Source organism: Pseudorca crassidens, chromosome 8 (assembly GCF_039906515.1).
Source record: "Pseudorca crassidens isolate mPseCra1 chromosome 8, mPseCra1.hap1, whole genome shotgun sequence".
Taxonomy (NCBI): Eukaryota; Metazoa; Chordata; class Mammalia; order Artiodactyla; family Delphinidae; genus Pseudorca; species Pseudorca crassidens.
This window is the reverse complement of record NC_090303.1, coordinates 83,171,235-83,188,200: the sequence shown is the minus strand read 5'-3', so window position 1 is coordinate 83,188,200 and position 16,966 is coordinate 83,171,235. Positions and strand designations below refer to the sequence as shown.

Here is a 16,966-nt window from a genome sequence, read left to right as displayed (position 1 = left end):
AGACTCAAAAACACAAGTCTGTAAAACTAGGGCTTGTGGTGAAGTTTTCCCCAGTTTTCAAAAAATGAAAAAAAGGGGACAGCAATAAGTCTGAATTTGACCAAATTTATTGTAAATTATTCCAGATTGAAGGACTGTTTATTATTCTTAAAAATACGTGTTACACACACACACACACACACACACACACACACACACACATTACGTTTTGGGAATTAGTTTTTCATTCTTTTAAGGAATAATAATGTCAGAAGAGGTGAGGCACTTTTCTCAAGTTTTAAAACTGGAAGGATGAGTTAGTGTTCCAGAGAGAGAGACACACAAGATAAGCAGTAGGAAAGAATGGAGAGTTCAAAAAGGAGGTAAATGCTGCATAAGGAGGCAGGGGAAAGTTCAGCCCGGGTGCTTGCCAGGCAGAAGTGTTAACCTCTAGAATAGAGGAACGAAGAGAACTTTCTGGGAAGGGGACAGACGTGTTTGGAATTTTACAAAGACCACCTGAGCAGCAGTGTGGAAAGACAGACTGAAGAGAGTGATATTTGAAACTGGGGCCCAAAAGCTTGTGCAATGGTTAAGACAAAGATTGAAAACTTCAACAGCAGGGGGAGGAGGAGTTTTGAGACAGTATTCTAAAGCTTAAATCAGTTAATATGTATAAAGTGCCTAGGTCACTACAATATGACCCATACATAGAAACTCAAGTCAGTACCTTTCTGTTCACTTTGTTTTCCTTATACCTAGGAATACCATCTGGATATGGTATAAAATAGCCATATCTTTCATTAGCCATAAATACCTGAGAACCCAAGGTTTCAGTTTAACATGTTTCCTCTCCATACAACCAAAAAGGCAAAATAAAATAACTGGTGTTTGTGCCCACCTTCATGAAAACTAATTATCCAAATCCAAACTACAGTCATGTTATGACATGACTAAAGTCATAACCAAACCAGGGAAAATTTAAGAAGTCTTCAAGGCAGAGCATAAAAAGATCTGGGCACAGTAGGTGCTCAATAAATACTTCATGACTGAGGATAAATTACTCTCATGCAATATCACATAAAGCAAAACAGCAAGGAGAGGCTCGGGCGAAGTCCAAGTTCACCTACTACAAGAGTCCCCAGGAACATACAAGTATGCTTGGCCTACTACCACTCTCTTTAGAGGTGGTAACCTTGATGATGAACATGTTACGAGCACTCAACCTCTCTAATAAGTACAAGCATATAAAAGCTAAAAATGGAAGGAAACTCATCTCCTTACGACACCAAACAACTGTGCTTATAGCTGCTGTTAGCCTGTTAACACAAACATTCACCAGGGGAAAAGGAGAATCACAACATTCTGCTGATCACTGTCTGATGACCAGTATCTTGTCAGTCAATGAGGAGAAGAAACCAGTTCCTTTGGGCAAAAATTCTTCATATCTAATAAGGCTTCAAAAAATCTAAGAAGGTTGAAGTAGATAGAATAAGGATATTGGAAAGGTTAGGTAACAGCTGTCAGACTTCACTTCTATAACAGCAGGCACATCTGCTTCAACGTCTGCTGGGAACAGTAACTCTACATATGTACTGGAAAGTGCTTCATGTGGGCCTCAGAAGGTGAGGTGATAACTGCCCTTTAAAGGAAAGAGAGCCAGAATTGATATCCCTCCCCAGTTTTCGATGAGCAGGGGCTTACCACCAGTCCCCATACCTCAGCAATATCTTTGTTGAATTAAACAAGGAAATTACTGTATAGTAATTACATGTACATTACTATACTGCCCCAATTGGTCTCTTTCCTATTTAGCGAAAGCAGAAACTCTGAAGTCAAAAAGAGGAAGATAATGCCTCATCTGCTAGACAGTTCTAGTCCTTCGCATTTCCACAGCAAGTAAATATTATATAGCTGTTGAAAAAGTCAGCGAACATGTTCACTGGCACTCCTCGGAGGTAGGGCAGACACTGCCCCTCCAGCTACACAAATGGTCAGAAGCCCCACTGTGCACAACCCACGATCATACCTGGTTTGCATAGGAGCAGTGGTCCAGGGGGCGTTTTAGTTACATTTTCTAACTTCCATACAACCTTAAGGACCTAATAGGCTGACTGAATTACGACTCTTGTCAAATTAAAAATCAGTACTTGGTACGGTAGCCAATTAAGTTCTATTTTCAGCAAACTAACAACCCATATCTGCCCCAAAGGATTGTAACCTATGACAGAATGAGGTTTAAATAGAAAAATAAGCATCTTTAAACAGCTCGGAGAGCTTAACCTCAAAGGAGCTGCATATCTCACCTGAAGACCAATACCATATCAGAATGCAGGCACAAGAGTGCAGGCCCATGTCAGGATGCAGGGTCCTAGTATTGGTTTTCAAACTCATACACATGTGTCACAAAAACTACTACTCTGATTAAGATCCTTCTAAATTAACTTCTCTTTTCCCCCTGGAAAACAATCAGACCCCAATGGTAATCATTCTCAACAACCATAAAGGAGGTGAGTGTGTTTAAATTAATCTCCCTGGCCTGGGAAAGGCAATCAAGAAACAACAGGAGGGCTTCCCTGGTGGCGCAGTGGTTGAGAGTCCGCCTGCCGATGCAGGGGACACGGGTTCGTGCCCCGGTCCAGGAAGATCCCACATGCCGCGGAGCGGCTAGGCCCAGTGAGCCATGGCTGCTGAGCCTGTGTGTCCGGAGCCTGTGCTCCACAATGGGAGAAGCCACAACAGTGAGAGGCCCGCGTACCGCAAAAAAAAAAAAAAAAAAAAAGAAACAACAGGAAATCAGACAGGTAAATAAGGTATTGACTGTTACTTAGGATCCTGCCAGGCAGGGCATGAAACTATTCTCTGCCTCCTTGACAAAAGATGTGCGGCCTTGAGGAGACACAGATATCATAGCTTGATCACAAAGATACCTGAAAGAAACTGGTAAGAGTTTTGTGGGAACTTGTCTTAAGTGGAAATGGGAATCTGGACTTGGCTCTGCAAATAATTCTCTAATTTCAGTATCTTGGGTTTCCCCTCTATGAAATGGTTATTGTGAATAATCCAGGTAATTATCATCATGTATTTTATGAGATTACAAATCTAAACATACTTTGAATATTTTCATAATTATTAGAATGCCATTTCATTATGATTTTTTTTTTTTTTTTTTGCGATACGCGGGCCTCTCACCGTTACGGCCTCTCCCGTTGCGGAGCACAGGCTCCGGACGTGCAGGCCCAGCGGCCATGGCCCACGGGCCCAGCCGCTCCGCGGCACGCGGGATCCTCCCGGACCGGGGCACGAACCCACGTCCCCCGCATCGGCAGGCGGACCCTCAACCACTGCGCCACCAGGGAAGCCCTCATTATGATTTCTTTTACTTTAATTATTAGTAAGAGAAAGGAAAGCGCTATCTAATATATAAGCATCTGGCTAATTTGCTCTATGGCTAGCCAAAAGTCATTCCTGGGATAAACAGAAGGACTTATAAGTCAAATCATGAAACAAGGTTCCGACTCCGATTTCTATTCCAAATGAAAACTTCAGAAGAACAAAAGTTTTCTTCCTTTCTTAATTCCTATGGAACCACAAATGCTGCTATTCCTTCTGCCCCAGCAACTTGGTATAACTGGAATGAGTTACAATTAAAAAGGAAATTAAATATCATAGGCAGTAATAAACCAGCTTCCATTTTTCTTGATGTATAGTTCAATTATATTAATTAGTATAATGAAGGAGGAAGAAGGCAGAATCATTGCCACATGGTATAAGCAAGTTTCATTAAGAACCACCTACCTCACTTATGAGGAATGTATAGAAATGTAAGTGCAGAAGCATTGTTTCTATGGGGACCTAATCAGTCTAATCATTTTCACGAGTTATAAGCCATAGAATCACAGGGCCTGTGGGTTGGAAGGGAACTTAAAAGTGTACCTCTAGCCTCCTATGCACTGTCAAATCCCCTCCACAATATTCCTACCATCTGGTTATTCAGCTCATGTGTCAAGGCCTTCAATGAAACGAAACTTCCTGGGACAGCCCACTCTCTCTCTCACTGAACACCTTTCTTAGAAAGTTCTTTTTTCATATTAAGCTAAAATGTTTCCCTGTAATTGGTTCTAGTTTTACTCCTTAATGTCCAACTCACTGCTGTTCTGGCAAAATCTTCCGTGGGTGGGACTATCCCCTCTAGCACTTTTGGCCCCCTACCCAGTAAAAGTGTCCCCAGTGATGCACACCAAGGCAATGTGTGTACACATTTCCAACTTCCCACCATTAATAGCCACCGTAAAAGTATTACAGAAAGGAACTCTGGAAATTTAGGCCACATCATGGCACTTTAGAAGTTTGGCCCTTTTTGCCAGGAAATGGGGAGCTTTTTAAAAAGTTGAGGATAAGGAGAGTGACAGAATCAGAGGTATGTTTCAGGAAGATTAACATAGCAGCCATATATAGAACTGGATTAGAGGGGGGACAACTGGAGAGAAGGAGGCCAGGTAGGAGGCCATTACAGTGGTAGAGGAAAGATGTAATTAGGACCAGAACTACTCACAAGGTGTTCTGGTCAACAGCACACCGTCCAAACCAATTTTAAACGACTCCAATCACCATGTAGCCCTAGTCTTCATGATGTATGCTACCGTAATGCGTCACTACCATGCAAGTCAGAGAACAGTCTTCATGTGCTGCAACAATCCCCCCCATGGTGTGAAGCTAAGGGTTTTTTGCATAGACTATTTAATATGCAAGTATGCAGGTGGGTACCCTGCCTTATTACATATGGGCTAATTAGGAAGCACATTATTTGTAAGGCATTAGCATAACAAATCAACTTAAAATGACACTTGAGAATAGGCCATTCAAAGTGAAAGCCAAGATTATAAATCTAAGTCTTTCAACAGGAAAAAAAACCCACCTGACCTAAGGGAAGCAGGCAGCTCTCAGCTAGATGGATGTGCAAAATGAAGTCAGGCACCTTATTTGGGGATCCAAAGTGAGCCGGAGCTACTAAATAAGCTTGACTGACAAGAACGATTACTAACTACATAATATTTGAATATATAATACATAAGGCACGATATGAGTCCCATTTAATATTCACAAAGACTAAGATTTCAACAGTATCATCATTTTACAGATGAGGAAACCAGAGCTCCAAGGTCCTAAATAACTCACACAAGGTTAGTCATTACCAAGTCACAGACTTGAAAAAGACTTGAAACCCAGGTCACTCTGACTGCAAACTGTCCTCTTGCTATAGCACTCGATTCAGAAATTACTTTAACAAGATAACAAGAACAAGGCAAACGATCTGAAGACACACGTAAAAGGGACTGTCAAGAGGGTGGACAAACATGACCAGTTTGGGTCAAGAAACCCTACACGGAAGGTAAGGGGCAGAGTATAACATCAAGGGCAAACTACTGAGAAAGGCCGACAGAGCTACAAGGCTGAGCAAGAAAGGCTACAAGCAAAGGAAGGTATCAATATCTTTGTTCAGCAAGGTCTTTGGGGTACAGACAGTGGACAACAAAAACAGTCTTTCTTCTCTCGTGAAACATAGGAAGGCTCATCACGTGTTCTGCAATAGCCAAAAATGTCTATCATATGGCAGAAAAATTTCAAAAGTCAACCAATTTTCTTCTGTAAGCTGACAAATATATTGGGCTTTCCCTTTCACCACCTTGAAATACATTCTACTCTGGAGTATACCGTGGTTATGCCTTTTTGAAGTCAAAAAACGTTAATACCCAATATCATCATCCAGTATGGCAGCTATACTTTTCTTACTGCCCATTCCTGTCACTGTCCCCAAGCATGGACACCCAAACTTGCTCTTCCAAGTATCCTAGTCAGCAGGTAGAGTACAGACACCCAAGTCTGTGTTACAGGCTAAAAGAATATCAATTCCAAAGCGGTTTCCTCTGCCAAACCCTCCCCTAGGTCAATCAAACTTCACCAGCTCTTCCTTAGAGCTCTTCAGCATTTATTTCTACTAACTACACGATGGTATTTTGCATACAATGTTAAAGTATCATTCTAACAATATGGTTTTTCCCTAAGTTCAATCCCCCTTCTGCCACATGAAGGCCGTACTTCCTCTTTATAGGGGAGTGTTTCCACTTGTTATTGGCAGGTGTTGAGAGGGTAACGAGGAGGTGTAGTGACGGCCTTGATTCTAAAAGGAAGCTGCAATGACTGGGACTTTCGTCTTAACAAGCTGGGTCACTGGATATAACATCTTAAGAGTCACAAAATTCACTATTTGTGAACAAGGATAAGAAGGGGCCTACCGGCTAAAAATCAGGAGGTGAGCATGCGGAAGACTACAGAAGAAATGTATCCAAATTCAAGGTTGACAAAAGAATAAGAATGTGCTTTGCCTGAAGCCACAAATCCCAAAGGATAAAGGGCAGGCACATTCTTACAACTCATCTGCCCCTGAGCAGACATAGCTGTTCTGAGCTAAAGTAAAACAGAGCCGTGTTCGAATAAGCACCAGTGTGGAAGTGACTGCCACCCCAGCATCCTCCTTCTGTGGTCTGGCCATAAACGTCTTGAACCCTTGATTTTAAGAAATACCTACTGTTTCAGACTCCCACTGCACTTAGATGTCTAAATGGCACAGTGACACATTCTCTCCCCTTAATTTCCTCACTACACCCATATATACAAGTAATACTACTTTCACACATTTTACTTAACCCTTATAATTATAGGCCTTTGCTACATTATGCCCAAGAAAATGAAGACTAGGAGGATAATATGCCCTGGGTCATAGGAATATCTTATAAGAAGATTCTTATTTTGCCCAGGAAACCACATACTGCATAGTCTGACCTCCAGGACACAAAACTTCAAACACACTCCACATCTTCTGTTTAAACATCACTGCCCCATATATTTCCCATCTTTTTAAAAACCACCACCACCGCCACTGAATCTTACATTAAACAAGAAATGTAAATTGTTTGTTTCCACAGATTATCAAAGTTGGCACATAAAAATCATGAGGAAAACTGGCAGATTCATTTATTTGGGCAATTTCAAAAGTTACCCCTTGCTTTTGAAGATCAACCCAAATAAATGAATTATTCAGATTCCATTAACTTTTGCCCTAAAACAACGGAACAGGGGCCAACGAGATGACGATTTTATAACAGTTTGACCAAAAGATAAAATGGTCAATATAAATTCATGGGCTGATTAGAAAGCAGAGTTAGAAATACCTGTTCGTTATATAGACCAGTAAATTTCTATTAAGATGATACAGAATGGGACTTCCCTGGTGGCGCAGTGGTTGAGAATCTGCCTGCCAATACATGGGACATGGGTCCAATCCCTGGGCCAGGAAGATCCCACATGCTGCAGAGCAACTAAGCCCGAGAGCCACAACTACTGAGCCCACGTGCTTCAACTACTGAAGTCCACGCACCTAGAGCCCGTGCTCCACAACAAGAGAAGCCACTGCAATGAGAAGCCCGCGCACCACAATGAAGAGTAGCCCCCGCTCGCCACAACTAGAGAAAGCCCACGCACAGCAACGAAGACCCAACGCAGCCAAAAATAAAAAAACAAAAGTTGAGTCCTTTAATAAAAAATATAGATTATAATCCTAACAACGTTCAGTTTCCTACAAAAAATATTTGTATTCTACAAAAAAAAAATTTGTATTCTAGTTTCAAAGGAAAAGTGAACCAGTATGGGAACACTTGTATTGCATCACTCAAGGCTTACACAGGGTATCAGCGGCATCTTGTTCATACTCGAAGGTCAGTACACTAAGTAGAGATCTTCCTGCCTACTGTCCTGTGCTTTGTGATTTTTTTAAAACTGTTTTTCACCTTGAACAAATGTACAGTTTTCTAGCTGTTGATCCTTCTTTAATTTTTGTAATTCTACACTGCAGTCGAGACTCAAACTGGGGTATAACATGAGAATAAATTTATTTTTACTCTTCAAACTTTAGTAAGCCCCACTCCTTAGCAGCATTATCCTGGGAAAATTTAATCAAACTATCTGTGCCTCAGTTTCCTCGTCTATAACCGGGGAGCATAAATCCCTTCAGTCACATACTGTTACGAGGATTAGATCTACAGCAACTATCAAGGACTTAGAAGCAGCATTTAGCACAGTGGGAGCCATCAACAAATATCTGTTACTGCCATTCAAACCTAAGCCACTCGAAAGTTCCAAGTAGCAGCAGCTAGCAACTCGAGGAAACGTGCACACACCTTCTAACAATGGAACCAACGCTCAGGGCCATTCCAGCCGGAACTTTCACACCTCATGGAGGGCCCACCAATGTCCATGTTAAAGCCAATTTGTACTTCAGGTATGATTAATCTTCTGCACTAAAAAACAACACGAGTGTTTTCTCACCAAGAAGTTCTTGAAGTTCGATAGGCTTCCAGAACATCTGTACGACTGTTTCAAAGCAGCAGCTTGCAGAATGAAAAACCAGGGTTTCAACAGCTTTAAAAGTATGGTTTGAGTCGAGGGACAGAAGCCTAGGAGACAACGCAGAGCCGGGCAGCGCGGGGAGTGCTGAGGGCAGGCAGAAGCACAGGACCGCCAGCATGTTCTCCGGAAACCACTGGAGCCGGGTCACCGCGGCCAGCGGCTCCGCCCTAGAGATGGAGTTCAAACGCAGCCGCTGCTGGCTCAGCCTCTTCTGCGACCCACCGGAGGACACAGTCGCAAAGAACGCTACACCATGAGACCCGGATGAGGGAAGGGGCCCGCCAGCTGCCGGTGGCCTGCTCCCAGCCAGAGCGTGCTGGTGTGCAATAGCCGCACCCCCAGCTACACGGGCGAGCTGCAGTGGCGCGAGGACACGCAGGTGCTGAGGAAGACAGGCCAGTGGCCTCCTGATAGCGGGCCACCTGCTGAGCACTCCCCCTGCCGCAGCCAGGTCTGCATTTCTGACCTCCAGATTCCACTCATGTGGAAGGACACAGAAGATTTCAAGAACGAAGGCGATCTGTACCGTCGGGCTGTGTTCTTGCTGCTGCAGATCGGGGAATGCACTCAGGACACGGAGATGATCCTGGTGGACAGGACCCTCACAGCCATCCCCTTTCACAACAAGGTGCTCTTTGCCGAGGCAGGGCCAGACTCTGAACTGCGGCTGGAGCTATATGGGGCCTGCGTGGAAGAGGAGGGGGCCCTGGCTGAAGCCCCCAAGAGGCTTGCCACCGAGCTCAGCAGCTCCCTGGGCTGCTCCTCAGGGAGGCGTGTGCGGGTGTCGCTGGAGACAGCTAGGGGCTCGGGAAGCAGTCCCATCTTGCTCCCCACCCCAGCTGGTGGTGGTCGTTACCACCTCTTGGCTCATACCACTCTCACCCTGGCAGCAGTGCAAGACGGACTCCACACACATGACCTCACCCTCACCAGTCATGAGGAGAACCCCGCCTGGCTGCCCCTTGATGGCAGCGTGTGTTGCCGTCTGGTGGCTCAGCCCTTCCGCATGACTCAGCCTACTGCAAGTGGCACCCACAGAGCGCAGCAAGCTGGGGAGCTGCAGGACTGGGTGCGAGCGCATGGAGTCCTGAGAGGCACAAACAGCTTCTGTCACCGTCAACCTGAAGACACAGACACCGGGGAGGAGCCGCTGTTTACTGTTGTGATCAACAAGGAGCCTCAAGTCGGGGCAGGTGGACCAGGCAGTGGGCTGGCTCTTCACCCTGAGCATCAGTAACCAGTATGGGGAGGATGAGGTGACACACACCCTTCAGGCAGAGAGTCGGGGAGCCCTGCAGAGCTGGACAGAAGCTCTGTGGCAGCTTTTCTTTGACATGAGCCAGTGGAAGCAGTGCCGTGATGAGATAATGAAAATTGAAACCCCCGCTCCCCGGAAACCACTCCAAGTACTGGCCAATCAGGGTTCCTGGTACCATGAGATGGTGACAGGTGATGCTCAGGGCTGAATAGGTCTGGGGCCTAAGCTCTGACTAGCCTCCTCCCCTCAATCCCTTCCTGGTGCCACAGCTATTGAGCCGCTGGATGACATCACAGCAGTGATAGACAGCCTGGCCCAGCTGGAGGGCACGAGGCTGGAGACGCCCCCAGCCTGCCCTGCCTGGCCCCTGCTCGCCTGCTTCAGTGGCCCCAACCCCAGCCCTGACCCATTCCCTGCTCTGGAGGAGATGCCGAACGGTCTCCCTGGATGCTGTCCCCGAGACCACTCCCCTGGGGCTTCTCGCTCGGTTGCCCCTCTCCCCCCGAAGCGGTTCCCACAGTCCAGAGGCCTCTGCAGCAAAGGCCCACCCCACACTTGGCTCCAGTCACCAGTGTAAGATGGTGTGCTGGCAACAGGGTCTGGCCAGAAGAAGAGGTGGTCTGTGTGCAGCTGGGCTCTGGATTCGGTGCTGTTTGTAGCAGGTTGGCCAGCTTGGCCTCCCCTTCCTCTACTGGACTGGGGGATAGGCTGGGGAGGGGGAGCAGAAGCCCCTTTTAAGCTGTGGTTGCCATGGTGCTGAGGGACTCTTTCCCAGGGCTGGCTGGGACCCCCTAAACCCTTCCTGGGAGAAAACTGGAACCAACACTGCCCTACCTCCCTGCACTAACCAGCTTTGAGGATGGCACTGAAGAGCCCTGGGAGGGAACGCACCTCCCTTGTGACTCCCACATTGACCATTAAAGTTATTTAACATCAAAAAAAAAAAAAAAGTATGGTTTGAGTTGGGCTGGAATGAGTTGGCACACCAATCACTCCTCTGTCAGAAGAGTTGGTTTCTAAAAAGCACCTTGGTTAGTTCACCAAGGCACTGGTGCCAATAAACCGTTGTATCTCATAATAAAGCATTAAACAAATAAATGGGGCATAGGATGGAGAAAGATTTACGATTTAAGCCCACCCGAGGAGACAATTTATGAAATAAAATGATCAACGTTCTAGAATTAAAAAGTAGTTTTACAAAATAAAATGTATTGAAAAATATCTAAATATAGAAAAATAAACAAATAGTAAAAAAAAAAAAATCTGAAAGTCATGCAAGAAGATACACTTATAGAGCCAATAAACTAATTCTACTTTTAAAGTAATCGAAGAAGATGAATGGTTTACATGAAGGGAAATCAAATGTAAATTACGTGAAAAACACATTCTTACTAGTAATCTTTTATGCAGATGAAAACAACTCTAAAGTCCAGTTAATCTAGGAAAACAAAAATACTGACGAAACAAAAACTCGATTGGATGTAGGAAAGTTTAGGTATTTATGTGGTACAGTCTAAAAATTCGCTTATATACCTTTAACCTATTAACTCACTTTGTGGATATAGTTCTAAAATAAATAATCCTAAATAGGAAAAAAAAGTACATGTTTAATGCTATTAAGAAAAAAAGAAATCTAGAACATGGACATAACTAGAAAATAGTATATTTGCTTAATGGAATATATGTGTGTTTAAAATTAAAAGTGCCATAATTCAAGAAAAATGTGCAACTTCCATTTCCAACAAAGATGAAACAAGGACCAAATCCACTGTCCTGCATAAAATCAAAAAAACCAAACATTTTGAAACATGGTTTTCAGTAAGATAGGTAACAGGCAACAGAGAACAGTGATCCCTAAGAGACAGGACACAAATGAGCCCTAACTGCTTACTGCCTAGAGTTTCTAGTGGGAATGGACAAGGGTTTGGGGGAGACCAAGCCTGCTAGAGCTCTTGGCACAAAGGACCAGGGTGGAGAGAGCAGCACAGAGAGATGACTTCTGAGATCCGCACAGGGCCTCTCTTGAGCACAGTACTGATCAGCCCAGGAGTGTGCTTCCACCTGAGGCCAGGGGAAGAACCATGGGAAAGCATTAGAAGCAACAGTGCCTACCATCACCATAATGACCCAACCATTTTACTCCAGGGTATTTATCCAGGAGACAAGAAAATATATATCCACACAAAAACTTGTACACAAATGTTCATCAAAGCTTTATATATAGAGCCAAAAATTGGAGGCAACTGGAAACAGCCCAAATGACCACCAGAGGTAAATGGATGGCTAAACCACAGTATATCCATACAGTGGAATACTACTCAGCAACAGAAAGGATGAACTATTGACACAGACCACAACACAGATGAATCTCAGATAATTAGACTGAGTGAAGAAAGCCAGATTAACAAGAGTAGATACTGTAATGATTTCATTTATATAAGCTCTAGAAAACGAAACTAATCTATCATGAGAGAAAGTAGATCAATGGCTTGGGGGTACATGGGAAGGGATAGAATGGGGCACAAGGAAACTCTGGGTGGTAATGAGTATGTTCACTATCTTGACTGTAGTGATGGTTTCATGGAGATATATATATATACATTTCTCAAAGCTTTCCAAATTGCACACTTTAAAAATGTGCAGTTTTCCTGCATATCCATTATGCCCCAATAAAGCTGTTTGTAAAAATAGACAAAACGTTGGGATTTCCCTGGTGGTGCAGTGGTTAAGAACCCGCCTGCCAACGCAGGGGACACGGGTTTGAGCCCTGGTCCGGGAAGATCCCACATGCTGCGGAGCAACTAAGCCCGTGCGCCACACTACTGAGCCTGTGCTCTAGAGCCTGCGAGCCACAACTACTGAGCCCACATGCTACAACTACTGAAGCCCGCATGCCCTAGAGCCCATGCTCCTCAACGAGAGGCCACCACAATGAGAAGCCTGTGCACCACAAGGAAGGGTAGCCCCACTCACCTCAACTAGAGAAAGCCCACGCGCAGCAATGAAGACCCAATGCAGCAAAAAATAAATTAATTTTTAAAAATAGACAAAACGTGGTTTCATGAACAGTTATAAATATCAGAATATAAACTAACACGTATACACTGGACACCATCATATGATTAGAGAGATCTACATAAATGAAGTTTGTTAAGGTCTTTGGAGTTTTTACTTTTGTAAAAATTTACACCCACTGAGTTTATCTAAACGGCCATTCTTATCTTCTAGAAACAAGAGCTGGGAGACAGTTTGCCCATGATCATACGAAAAGGTCACACAAAAGAAACAGACCACACAACTCATAAGATGCCAATCTCTGTTCTACATTACATTCGTACACACTTATAGAATAACAAGATTATTGGGAAAGAGACAGATAGCTCCTTCAGAAGAGTTGTAAACCAGGGAAACTAGAGCAATTTCAATAGGGTACCCAGGTGTTCCCAGCGGTGAAGCATGAAAGGAAACCCTGTACACAGGTGGGACGACAATGTGTGGAAATTAGCCCAGTCTCAGCATTCAAAGCAACCTTTCAAAAATCCAAGTTAACATGCCTTGACATACATGATGCTCACTTAAAAGCCAATTGTGTGGTTTTTGTTCAAAAAAAAGGGAAAGCCATTTTTCATCATAAGACATAAAATGTTGAAAGAAAAAGAGGGGGCGCCGCAGCTATGTATTTCCTAGGGCTACCATAAAAAATTACCAGACACTGATGGCTTGGAACAACACGAACTTACTCTCTCCCAGTTAAGAGCCCAAAGTACAAAACTCAAGAGTGTTGGCAGGGCCGTGCTCTCTCTGAAGGCTCCAGGGCAGCCTCTTTCCAGCTTCTGGTGGTGGCCAGCAATCCCTGGCAATGCTCAGCTTACAGCTGCATCACTCCAATCTCTGTCTCTGTCCCAGGGCCTTCTTGCATCTGTGTGCACCTGATCCTCTCATGAGGACACCAGGCATTGGATTTAGGGCCCAGCCTCATCAGGTATGACCTCCTCCTAACTGATTATCTGGAAGTAAGGTCTTCACAGATCTAATGTCATAGTCATAGGTTCTTAGTGTTACAACTTTAACATATCTTTTGGGGGGGTTCACAACTCAACCCACAATAGGGGGACAAATACCTAACATAGTAAAATTCTCTTCAAGGAGACAATAACAAAGGAGAGTAAGATTTCAGTTAATGTATCAAGTAATGTTTTCACTTCTAAATAAACAACTGTGCCCATTTCACACTGAATCAAAACACCTCAAAATGGCTAACAAAATGCAAAAATTGGTTTCCTTTTCTTTTTCCAATTTGAAAATTATATTTGCAACAAACATCCCTGACCCATAACTCCCTCTGATTAATAATATTTTCATTAACAAATATACTGCTTGAATTTGGGGGGCTGAGACTTTTTTTTTTTTTAAACAACCAGAAAGGAAATTAAAAAAAAAAGTTTCATTTAAGTCAGATGTTAATTTGCTTGTAAGGGGTCTTGTCCTTTCAAGCCATCATCATCATAAAGGCGTTTTATGATCTTTAATATAATGTGTATGTACTGGTACACTTAATTTACACTTACGCACAACACTATTGTTACAGTGTACACATACATTCTTATAGAGCTAAGAGTAAATGATTTAACCGCAGTTCAAACATTCTTTTCTGCTAGGTGTCTAATGTGTACCAACCATATAAGCTTAGCATAATTCAGAACATAATAAAAATTTGATTCCTATCCTCTAATTTATAAATGAAAAAAGTTTCACTGTTAAATAGTAAAATGTATTAACTGAAACTGATTAAACCCATCATATCACTAAGGAAGAAACTGAAGACTAAGATACAAGTCACCTGATATTCAAATGACCTCTCAGAGATGGACAGATGACGGAGGGTTCATTCTGCTTTCAAAGCATATGTCTCTGGTTCATATGCTTTGCTTGCCAGACAGTGCCTAGAGATGTCTCTTTAGTATATTACTTGGTAATTAAAAAGAGGAAAACTACGTGTTTCATAATCTGCTTATTGTTAGGCAGCATGTAAACAGCAGTATCAAAACTGCCCCCATACATACCTTTTTAACATTTGCCAGCATTGTGGCAGCACAGAATAGGAACTGGGGGGATAATTTTTTGATGATTTCTAATGATAAGCAAAATGTTTTAGGAGTGGATCTAGATCTGGCATAAGCAGACACCAGATCTGATACAGTCCATTTTTTCCTATCGTAAGAATTACCATCAATAATGGAAAATACCTAAAAACATTACACCATGTTTTAAAGACATACACAGAGAGGCCTCTCTAGAACTGAGGTCAAAGGCCACTACCTAAAGATTTTGCAAGCACAGGAAAATATTCTTACAGAATGGGTGAGGAAATACCAAACCTTTGTACACATGGAAAAGTATCATGCATCTGAGATACTTAAATCTAATTCTGACAAGTGAGAAAAGTCCCCTCAAGGTCTAAGTCTCTAAGATTCAAGGACACAGCTACCTCCCTTACTTTCTCTTGGTGAAGGTAAACAGCATTAAATCTAAATGAGTTTTCACTGAAATATATGCTCCGCTCCACTCCCCTCCTCTCACGTCCCTCCTGCATTGATTATATTTGTGAGACTATGCTTCCAGTGCATTTAAATTAAGACACCATCTTTCCCATCACCTACAATTCTCAAATGTCACATAAACTCTGAAGTGTTACATAAATTATCCAGTGGGTAGCAAACCACCAATGATGAACAATGAATAACACATCTTTTGAAGCAAATGGCCAGGCCAGAACCAGAAGAACTCAGGTGTTCTAAATATACTAAGTAATTTACCAAGTCAATAGAAATAGAGAGGACAGTGGGGATTAGAACCAAATAAATGTGATAGCTCTACTATGCATCATTAATTCAGTCTAAGATGCCACTTATTTTAAGACACATCATTTTATACTCCATTAAAAATAAAGCCGTCAGTTATGACTACAAGTTTTGTCCTGAAACCAGATGTTAAAATTTGCGGATGGGAGAGATACATCTTTTAAGAATTAAGGAAATGTGGTATGTTTCCAATAAGGGCAAGTATTGGCAAATACTACCCCATAGCTATTCCTACCTCGAATGTTCACTATGTATCATTCATATCAATTATAATCACTCAACCAGCAAGTGGACCTCAAATAGTTAAGACTATATTGTGCCAACCATATAGAAAAGAACATAGAAGGCACTCAACTAGCTTACAGCTTGGCCAAACATCACTCATCCAAATCACTTACACCAATCTAGGGAAAATAAACTTATATTTGGTCCTTTGGGAAACCAATAGCATGTGGAGGCCAAGTATTACCCTTGTGGCCCCCAAGCGGATCATTTTCTTTGCATTAACTCAGGGTGAATAATGATCAAAAGGCAACTCGCAGAGACACAGCCTCCAGCTTTGTTTGATGCACAATCCTGTGACAACATTATTAGCAAGAACCATTTCTCTTGCACCAAAATACTGAGTCCAGATGTCAACCTGGTGCCTGGAAAATATGCTGCACAGTGACAGCTGTTTGATGCTTCCATGCAGAATAGCTGCATTCTGACCAGACACATCCTTTAACCAAGGAGATATCAGTGCATTCAGAAAGAAAACATTACCAAAAAGAACTCTGGACACCAAAATTAAATTAGCACACACTTCTTTTTTAATCTGCTTAAGTCATAATAAATGAGGGGCAGTTTTGCAGAAAGATGATAAAGGGACTACTGCATTTTATGTAATTAAGCAATAAGCATATAGAAGCAATTAAATGTAGAGCATGAAATAGCAATAAGCATTCAGCACAACACAAATTACTCAACACATTCATTTCACCACACTTTTTTTTTTAATGGAAAGAACTGGTGACCTAGATAAAGCACTGAATTGAAAAATCAAAAGAATTTAAACAGCAAGATGTAGTGGTTAACGTACAGCCCTTGAGCCAGGCCTGGAGCCTATTCCCAAGGGTTCCACTTGCCAGCTGTTTGACCTTGCACAAGCAACCTGACCTCTCTTTCCAAGTGCAGTTTCCTCACATGCAAAATAAAGGTAATAAAACCCTCACCTCATAGGACCTTGGCTTTGTGAGGAATGAATTAGATAACGCAGGAAAATGCTTACCCAGTGCCTGGCACAGGGAGAAGGGTACAAAATCGTGTGTGCTGTTTATCATTAGTACCAGTTATAACACTATCAAGCCACGTATTTCCCAACCCTCAAGCATCTTTCTTGCTCTGAATTTCACTAGTTCTT

At 42.8% G+C, this 16,966-nt stretch overlaps 1 protein-coding gene and 1 pseudogene across 1 annotated transcript in view; one reads left to right on the top strand and one right to left on the bottom strand.

The window, feature by feature from the left end:
• The window catches only part of SND1 (staphylococcal nuclease and tudor domain containing 1), a 419,471-nt gene that overhangs the window by 282,819 nt on the left and 119,686 nt on the right, over positions 1–16,966 (bottom strand). The window lies entirely within an intron of this gene.
• Positions 8,527–10,653, top strand: LOC137228639 (rhotekin-like; annotated as a pseudogene).